This window comes from Mytilus galloprovincialis, chromosome 5 (genome assembly GCF_965363235.1).
Source record: "Mytilus galloprovincialis chromosome 5, xbMytGall1.hap1.1, whole genome shotgun sequence".
Taxonomy (NCBI): domain Eukaryota; kingdom Metazoa; phylum Mollusca; class Bivalvia; order Mytilida; family Mytilidae; genus Mytilus; species Mytilus galloprovincialis.
The window spans coordinates 504,846-516,097 of record NC_134842.1 but is presented as its reverse complement, the minus strand read 5'-3'; the positions used below and the strand labels follow the sequence as shown (position 1 = coordinate 516,097).

At 31.5% G+C, this 11,252-nt stretch overlaps 1 long non-coding RNA gene across 1 annotated transcript in view; it reads left to right on the top strand.

Moving 5' to 3' along the window:
• The first annotated feature begins 606 nt into the window (after nucleotides 1-606).
• The window catches only part of LOC143074928 (uncharacterized), a 35,209-nt gene continuing 24,563 nt past the window's right edge, over nucleotides 607-11,252 (top strand). Inside the window, exons 1-2 of the long non-coding RNA XR_012978177.1 lie at nucleotides 607-771; nucleotides 1,922-2,078. This is a non-coding gene — a long non-coding RNA (uncharacterized LOC143074928). The remainder of the gene's footprint in view (nucleotides 772-1,921; nucleotides 2,079-11,252) is intronic.

The following is an 11,252-nucleotide window of genomic DNA, read 5'->3' as shown; positions in this document are numbered from 1 at the left end:
TAAATACAATTTGAAAATATTATTTTTCATACTTTTCACTCGTTCTTCCCCATTCTATCGATAATTTCCGTAGATATTTCACGTTTTATACCCGATCCAATGGCATTTTATTAGAAAACCGGATGTGGGTACGCGCAGCCTAGAACGGCAATTTGACTATTCGTACCCGCATGCGGGTACGCGCAGACACTGCCAAAAATTAAAGTGTACTGTCTCTATTTCGTCCGAACTGCAATTGCTATACATGTAATAAAGTCCATCATGATAATATTTTTTTTTCAAATCAGATGTGAGTAGCAGACGGTTAAAGATGACCACAAGGTCTTTTATGTCCATATTAACAACAGTGATTAATAATGTCTACATGGTCTTCAAGAACGTCTTAGTAATAACTGCTGGTACTTTTTTTCTGAATATTTACGATTTAATTTCTCGTGCTTCATTTTTCCCAATTTTTATTTTTCGTGCTACGTTTTTGCGATTTTTATTTCACATTTTCCGTGTTCAGTACCACCCTCAATTAACGTAGCGATTGGTTTTAATTCTAAATATACATGATACCGGGTTCTGGAAACTATGTTATCTCTGTCCATTCCGATTGGTCCTTAAAACCGGAAGTTCCCACGGCAATACTATAGAACATGGCGCAAAAACAAATAGAAATACACAACTGTCGAGGGAAAAGGGGAGGTATGGGCTTATCAAGAATAACCCTTAGTGGAAACGTATCTTGGTTACATTAAAGACCCTTAACATGATTGAATAAAACAGGTGAGCAAAAGGGACAAGTGATATACGGGTCAAACTAAAGCTGGGATCCTGTCAAAGTACCCCTCTGGTCAAACAGTGAGAACGAACCCTGTCCTATGATCTATCAATATTTCCCATAAACAATAATATAATACATACAATACAATACGGCCGCGATACCTGAAATATAAAGTGTTCATATGCATAGTCCGTTCATAAATATAACAGTGCAGCTCAGAGTTCTGGAACACGAAAATGAAAGTGAAAGTAGAAATGAATTCTCTGATCAACACAAGAAAAGAATGAAACATGATACATAAAAACCTACCAATCTTAAATCCTACCCTTAGGCATAACAGTATGTCCAATATCAGTCTGTGCTGTTCTATTTCGATATTTTTTGCATATGTACTTAAAAAGAAGGTGTGGTATAAATATGATTGCCAATGACACAACTATCCACAAGAGACCAACATGACACAGACATTAACAACTATAGGTCACCGTACGACCTTTAACAATGAACATAGTCAGCTATAAAAGGCCCCGATATGGAAATGTAAAACAAATTAAAACGAGAAAACTAACGACCTTATTTGTATAAAAATATGAACGAAAAAACAAATATTTAACACATAAACAACCACTGAATTACAGGCTCCTGACTTGGAACAGGCACATACATAAATAATGTGGCGGGGTTAAACATGTTAGTGGGATCCCATCCCTTCCTTTAACATGCACTTATAGGTGACATCTAAGGAACTCGCCAGAGGGTTTCCTCAGGCTAAATATATGTCATCATTTATCACAGAGTAAGCCTGGATCTGGCCACACTTTACTGAAACTTACTACAACTCAGCCCAATAAAGTCCTATGAAGCAGTAAGTGTGGGTACGTGGCCACACTACACTGCGTTATACAGATAAAAGTTAACTATCTTAAGTAAAACCAGCAAACATGCAGAAGAACGATTTCTGCTGATCATATATATATATACACATGAAAATAAACTGTAAATATCGAGGAAATATTTTAAATTTTAAATTTCAGGACATTGAATTAGCTCATATTTTTATGCCGATACATATGTATAAACAAAACACTTTTAATATTCCTTTAAATGATGATTGATGTCTACCTGTGTGACTTTTATATTTTAATCTTTCAGATATATGTACTTTTGAACTGGTGGTGGAAACTCATTGATTGAGGTGCTCCTTTATTGGAGGAAGTTCTGGAATACAAGTTACAAGTTGATCAAAGATCAGGAAGATGTAAAAAAACAGTTTTAATACTTTTTATGGACAATCGGTGAACATTTTTAGGTAAGATTATGTGATTATCATTGATAAAAACAAACAAATAACATCATTAATGATCGATCGGAGGCTGTTTGTAAGTACAAGGGATAAAAAATCAACCATGTTTGTGGAATGATTTTCTCTGCACACATGCATTTCCGGTAGGCAATGTTTCAATATAAATATTGAATAATAACTAATTTTATTTAAAAAAATAATGATTTTGAGGCACATATATGTACAGATGGGTGCACTCCTAACCTGTACAGCAAGTTAACTTGATAACCAGTCATTTGGACTGGTCAAAGTTAACCTGTGACCGAATGTAGGACTGCTCTGACCAGTCCTAGGACCAAAATCTAGTTAACTTGAAAAGCGGACTTGGACCTAGGACTGTTTTTATGTCTGCCAAAAAGTTAACTTGGAAACAGGTCCGCTATTGATATAAGTTAACTTCGAACCAGTCCTGTCATAAGTTAACATAAGTTAACTTCGGAACCAGTCCTGTCATAAAGTTAACCTAAGTTAACTTGGAAACCGGTCCTGCCACAAAGTTAACTTCTGCTTGAACAAATCCGATCAAAACCAGACCTGTTCCCAAGTTAACTTTTGACTGGTCTGGTCAACACTAAGTTAACTTGTAACCAGGACCGCTCTTCGTTGATTTAAAAAAAAATATATTTTTAATATCTTTGTTTCGTAGTAGAAACATCGAAAATAAAGTAATTTGAAAATTAATACTTCCGTTTTATGAACAGGATTAAACACAAATAATTGAAAATAAGTACGCACAGAACGTAACACAAATTTATCTGTGATCTGACAATCTATCTATTATAAAAACGATCTCGGTTACAATGATAACAGGCACTGAATATATATATATATTCCGATATCAAATTCAATCATATTATGTATATTTTTGAAAATAAGTATATTTGATGTTAGGTGTATACGTCCTTGTTAGTTATACATCCTTGAACTATGCAGCTACAATCAGCAATAGTTTAATTCATTTAAATAATGACTACAAATTTTTGTTCGCCTAAATTAAGGGTGCCAGCATGTCTTCTTTTTACTCAAAATACTGATACGTAACAAAATTTCAGTAGTTTTGATACCTCCAGTTGACTTGTACAACAAAATTATTTGACCGCATCCACCAAAACTGACCATATATGCACTTTAATTTGTAAATCTATATACCTGCATAGTAAATCAGCAATATTTTTTATGTCAGGATTCAATGTATAATACAATCCTGACAATGGACAGCAAAATTGCAATATAATAACAAAAAATTTTGGTTCGCATAAATTTAGGATACCAGCATGTCCTCATTTTATTCAAAATTTTGATACGTAACAAAATTTCAGTAGTTTTGATACCTCCAGCTGACTTGTACAACAAAATTATTTGACCGCATTACCAAAACTGACCATATGTGAACTTTAAATTGTAAATCTATATACCAGCATAGTAAATCAGCCTTATTTTTAATGTCAGGATTCAATGTATAATACAATCATGACAATGGACAGCAATATTGCAATATAATAACAACAAATTTTTGTTAGCCTAAATTAAGGGTGCCAGCTTGTCCTCTTTTTACTTAAAATACTGATACGTAACAAAATTTCAGTAGTTTTGATGCCTCCAGTTGACTTGTACAACAAAATTATTTGACCGCATCCACCAAAACTGACCATATATGCACTTTAATTTGTAAATCTTTATACCAGCATAGTAAATCAGCCATATTTTTTATGTCAGGATTCAATGTATAATACAATCATGACAATGGACAGCAATATTGCAATATAATAACAACAAATTTTTGTTCGCATAAATTTAGGATACCAGCATGTCCTCATTTTATTCAAAATATTGAAACGTAACAAAATTTCAGTAGTTTTGATACCTCCAGTTGACTTGTACAACAAAATTATTTGACCGCATCCACCAAAACTGACCATATGTGCACTTTAATTTGTAAATCTATATACCCGCATCGTTAATCAGCCATATTTTTTATGTCAGGATTCAATGTATAATACAATCATGACAATGGACAGCAAAATTGCAATATAATAACAAAAAATTTTGGTTCGCATAAATTTAGGATACCAGCATGTCCTCTTTTTACTTAAAATACTGATACGTAACAAAATTTCAGTAGTTTTGATACCTCCAGTTGACTTGTACAACAAAATTATTTGACCGCATCCACCAAAACTGACCATATGTGCATTTTAATTTGTAAATCTATATACCCGCATAGTTAATCAGCCCTATTTTTTATGTCAGGATTCAATGTATAATACAATCATGACAATGGACAGCAAAATTGCAATATAATAACAAAAAATTTTGGTTTGCATAAATTTAGGATACCAGCATGTCCTCATTTTATTCAAAATATTGAAACGTAACAAAATTTCAGTAGTTTTGATACCTCCAGTTGACTTGTACAACAAAATTATTTGACCGCATCCACCAAAACTGACCATATGTGCACTTTAATTTGTAAATCTATATACCCGCATAGTTAATCAGCCATATTTTTTATGTCAGGATTCAATGTATAATACAATCATGACAATGGACAGCAAAATTGCAATATAATAACAAAATATTTTGGTTTGCATAAATTTAGGATACCAGCATGTCCTCATTTTATTTAAAATATTGATACGTAACAAAATTTCAGTAGTTTTGATACCTCCAGCTGACTTGTACAACAAAATTATTTGACCACATTACCAAAACTGACCATATGTGAACTTTAAATTGTAAATCTATATACCAGCATAGAAAATCAGCCTTATTTTTAATGTCAGGATTTAATGTATAATACAATCATGACAATGGACAGCAATATTGCAATATAATAACAACAAATTTGTGTTCGCCTAAATTAAGGGTATAAGCATGTCCTCTTTTTACTCAAAATACTGATACGTAACAAAATTTCAGTAGTTTTGATGCCTCCAGTTGACTTGTACAACAAAATTATTTGACCGCATCCACCAAAACTGACCATATATGCACTTCAATTTGTAAATCTATATACCAGCATAGTAAATCAGCAATATTTTTTATGTCAGGATTCAATGTATAATACAATCCTGACAATGGACAGCAAAATTGCAATATAATAACAAAAAATTTTGGTTCGCATAAATTTAGGATACCAGCATGTCCTCATTTTATTCAAAATTTTGATACGTAACAAAATTTCAGTAGTTTTGATACCTCCAGCTGACTTGTACAACAAAATTATTTGACCGCATTACCAAAACTGACCATATGTGAACTTTAAATTGTAAATCTATATACCAGCATAGTAAATCAGCCTTATTTTTAATGTCAGGATTCAATGTATAATACAATCATGACAATGGACAGCAATATTGCAATATAATAACAACAAATTTTTGTTAGCCTAAATTAAGGGTGCCAGCATGTCCTCTTTTTACTTAAAATACTGATACGTAACAAAATTTCAGTAGTTTTGATGCCTCCAGTTGACTTGTACAACAAAATTATTTGACCGCATCCACCAAAACTGACCATATATGCACTTTAATTTGTAAATCTATATACCAGCATAGTAAATCAGCCATATTTTTTATGTCAGGATTTAATGTATAATACATGTGATCATGACAATGGACAGCAATATTGCAATATAATAACAACAAATTTTTGTTCACATAAATTTAGGATACCAGCATGTCCTCATTTTATTCAAATATTGAAACGTAACAAAATTTCAGTAGTTTTGATACCTCCAGTTGACTTGTACAACAAAATTATTTGACTGCATCCACCAAAACTGACCATATGTGCACTTTAATTTGTAAATCTTTATACCCGCATCGTTAATCAGCCATATTTTTTATGTCAGGATTCAATGTATAATACAATCATGACAATGGACAGCAAAATTGCAATATAATATAACAAAAAATTTTGGTTCGCATAAATTTAGGATACCAGCATGTCCTCTTTTTACTTAAAATACTGATACGTAACAAAATTTCAGTAGTTTTGATACCTCCAGTTGACTTGTACAACAAAATTATTTGACCGCATCCACCAAAACTGACCATATGTGCATTTTAATTTGTAAATCTATATACCCGCATAGTAAATCAGCCCTATTTTTTATGTCAGGATTCAATGTATAATACAATCATGACAATGGACAGCCAAATTGCAATATAATAACAAAAAATTTTGGTTTGCATAAATTTAGGATACCAGCATGTCCTCATTTTATTCAAAATATTGATACGTAACAAAATTTCAGTAGTTTTGATACCTCCAGCTGACTTGTACAACAAAATTTTTGACCACATTACCAAAACTGACCATATGTGAACTTTAAATTGTAAATCTATATACCAGCATAGAAAATCAGCCTTATTTTTAATGTCAGGATTCAATGTATAATACAATCATGACAATGGACAGCAATATTGCAATATAATAACAACAAATTTTTGTTAGCCTAATTAAATTAAGGGTGCCAGCATGTCCTCTTTTTACTTAAAATACTGATACGTAACAAAATTTCAGTAGTTTTGATGCCTCCAGTTGACTTGTACAACAAAATTATTTGACCGCATCCACCAAAACTGACCATATATGCACTTTAATTTGTAAATCTTTATACCAGCATAGTAAATCAGCCATATTTTTTATGTCAGGATTCAATGTATAATACAATCATGACAATGGACAGCAATATTGCAATATATAACAACAAATTTTGATTCGCATAAATTTAGGATACCAGCATGTCCTCATTTTATTCAAAATATTGAAACGTAACAAAATTTCAGTAGTTTTGATACCTCCAGTTGACTTGTACAACAAAATTATTTGACCGCATCCACCAAAACTGACCATATGTGCACTTTAATTTGTAAATCTTTATACCCGCATCGTTAATCAGCCATATTTTTTATGTCAGGATTCAATGTATAATACAATCATGACAATGGACAGCAAAATTGCAATATAATAACAAAAAATTTTGGTTCGCATAAATTTAGGATACCAGCATGTCCTCTTTTTACTTAAAATACTGATACGTAACAAAATTTCAGTAGTTTTGATACCTCCAGTTGACTTGTACAACAAAATTATTTGACCGCATCCACCAAAACTGACCATATGTGCATTTTAATTTGTAAATCTATATACCCGCATAGTTAATCAGCCCTATTTTTTATGTCAGGATTCAATGTATAATACAATCATGACAATGGACAGCCAAATTGCAATATAATAACAAAAAATTTTGGTTTGCATAAATTTAGGATACCAGCATGTCCTCATTTTATTCAAAATATTGATACGTAACAAAATTTCAGTAGTTTTGATACCTCCAGTTGACTTGTACAACAAAATTATTTGACTGCATCCACCAAAACTGACCATATGTGCACTTTAATTTGTAAATCTTTATACCCGCATCGTTAATCAGCCATATTTTTTATGTCAGGATTCAATGTATAATACAATCATGACAATGGACAGCAAAATTGCAATATAATATAACAAAAAATTTTGGTTCGCATAAATTTAGGATACCAGCATGTCCTCTTTTTACTTAAAATACTGATACGTAACAAAATTTCAGTAGTTTTGATACCTCCAGTTGACTTGTACAACAAAATTATTTGACCGCATTAACCAAACGTGACCATATGTGCATTTTAATTTGTAAATCTATATACCCGCATAGTAAATCAGCCCTATTTTTTATGTCAGGATTCAATGTATAATACAATCATGACAATGGACAGCCAAATTGCAATATAATAACAAAAAATTTTGGTTTGCATAAATTTAGGATACCAGCATGTCCTCATTTTATTCAAAATATTGATACGTAACAAAATTTCAGTAGTTTTGATACCTCCAGCTGACTTGTACAACAAAATTATTTGACCACATTACCAAAACTGACCATATGTGAACTTTAAATTGTAAATCTATATACCAGCATAGAAAATCAGCCTTATTTTTAATGTCAGGATTCAATGTATAATACAATCATGACAATGGACAGCAATATTGCAATATAATAACAACAAATTTTTGTTAGCCTAATTAAATTAAGGGTGCCAGCATGTCCTCTTTTTACTTAAAATACTGATACGTAACAAAATTTCAGTAGTTTTGATGCCTCCAGTTGACTTGTACAACAAAATTATTTGACCGCATCCACCAAAACTGACCATATATGCACTTTAATTTGTAAATCTATATACCAGCATAGTAAATCAGCCATATTTTTTATGTCAGGATTCAATGTATAATACAATCATGACAATGGACAGCAATATTGCAATATAATAACAACAAATTTTGGTTCGCATAAATTTAGGATACCAGCATGTCCTCATTTTATTCAAAATATTGAAACGTAACAAAATTTCAGTAGTTTTGATACCTCCAGTTGACTTGTACAACAAAATTATTTGACCGCATCCACCAAAACTGACCATATGTGCACTTTAATTTGTAAATCTTTATACCCGCATCGTTAATCAGCCATATTTTTTATGTCAGGATTCAATGTATAATACAATCATGACAATGGACAGCAAAATTGCAATATAATAACAAAAAATTTTGGTTCGCATAAATTTAGGATACCAGCATGTCCTCTTTTTACTTAAAATACTGATACGTAACAAAATTTCAGTAGTTTTGATACCTCCAGTTGACTTGTACAACAAAATTATTTGACCGCATCCACCAAAACTGACCATATGTGCATTTTAATTTGTAAATCTATATACCCGCATAGTTAATCAGCCCTATTTTTTATGTCAGGATTCAATGTATAATACAATCATGACAATGGACAGCCAAATTGCAATATAATAACAAAAAATTTTGGTTTGCATAAATTTAGGATACCAGCATGTCCTCATTTTATTCAAAATATTGATACGTAACAAAATTTCAGTAGTTTTGATACCTCCAGCTGACTTGTACAACAAAATTATTTGACCACATTACCAAAACTGACCATATGTGAACTTTAAATTGTAAATCTATATACCAGCATAGAAAATCAGCCTTATTTTTAATGTCAGGATTCAATGTATAATACAATCATGACAATGGACAGCAATATTGCAATATAATAACAACAAATTTTTGTTCACCTAAATTAAGGGTGCCAGCATGTCCTCTTTTTACTTAAAATACTGATACGTAACAAAATTTCAGAAGTTTTAATGCCTCCAGTTGACTTGTACAACAAAATTATTTGACCGCATCCACCAAAACTGACCATATATGCACTTTAATTTGTAAATCTATATACCCGCATAGTAAATCAGCCATATTTTTGATGTCAGGATTCAATGTATAATACAATCATCACAATGGACAGCAATATTGCAATATAATAACAACAAATTTTGGTTCGCATAAATTTAGGATACCAGCATGTCCTCATTTTATTCAAAATATTGATCTTATCAAAATTTCAGTAGTTTTGATACCTCCAGTTGACTTGTACAACAAAATTATTTGACCACATCCACCAAAACTGACCATTTGTGCACTTTAATTTGTAAATCTATATACCCGCATAGTTAATCAGCCATATTTTTTATGCCAGAATCAATGTATAATACAATCATGACAATGGACAGCAATATTGCAATATAATAACAACAAATTTTTGTTCACATAAATTTATAATACCAGCATGTCCTCATTTTATTCAAAATATTGATACGTAACTAAATTTCAGTAGTTTTGATACCTCCAGCTGACTTGTACAACAAAATTATTTGACCGCATTACCAAAACTGACCATATGTGCACTTTAATTTGTAAATCTATATACACCATGGCATACCCGCATAGTATTAATCAGCCATATTTTTTATGTCAGGAATCATTGTATAATATAATCATGACAATGGACAGCAATATTGCAATTTAATAACAACAAATTTTTGTTCGCATAAATTTAGGATACCAGCGTGTCCTCCTTTTATTCAAAATATTGATACGTAACAAAATTTCAGTAGTTTTAATACCTCATGCTGACTTGGAAAACAAAACTATTTGACCAAAACTGATCATATGTGCACTTTTATTTGCAAATCTATATACCCGAATACCATTGTACCGAGCGCCTTAATGTCTTCTCCTGGCGCTCCTGTTCACATTTTAGTAGGACCGTAAATGTAGACGTAATCAATAATATTAGAAAACCATTAATGCAAAAAATATTCTGAATAAATTGAGAATGTCAGAATTTCATCTCTTTATTTATAATAACAGTCACATCATATATAGGAGTTCATGATGGTGTACGTGTAAAACAAAACTATTATGCCACATCATCAAAGTACCAACGAATCCGTACCAACACTGACATGTCTGAATTCATTTGTACTATTTACAATGATTTAATAAAAAAAAAGTATACGAGGTTCTCTTCTTGGAATCTATTATGTCGGTTGATTGATTTTGTTTATAGTTAAACGTCAAGTGGCAACTGTTTCATTTAAGTGCGCATTGAGTATAATTTTAGGACGTCTCATATAAATAGATCGGCAATGACAAATCTCTCGATTTATCACTGAACTAGTATATATTTGTTTATGGGCCAGCTGAAGGACGCCTCCGGGTGCGGGAATTTCTCGCTACATTGAAGACCTGTTGGTGACCTTCTGCTGTTGTTTTTTATTTGGTCGGGTTGTTGTCTCTTTGACACATTCCCCATTTCCATTCTCAATTTATTTCTAAAAAATTGAGTCGGACAGCAAATTTTTTTTACCAAGATTATTTAAATTCTTGAATTGACAGGAGATTGTACTACATTTACTATCTTAATCAATCTGAAATGCAAATTCTAGGTTTTATGACAACGATTATTTTTATTTTTGAACTGAGGCAATACACAAACTACATGAGATGTATAATTTGATTTAAATCAAAGGGTTGTTAAAAAAAGTTATAAATTAAATTTTTAAGTGTACTATATGGGTTAGTTGGAACATCAAATTCTTGTTTTTTGATTTGACAAGAATATTAATAAAATAAAAGAAGTGTCACTTTCATTGAGGTCAATGTAAATCATACACACCTGACTCTTGTAAAACTTTCAATTTTGTAAAAGTATTCCTCTGTATTTTCCACAAAAAAAAC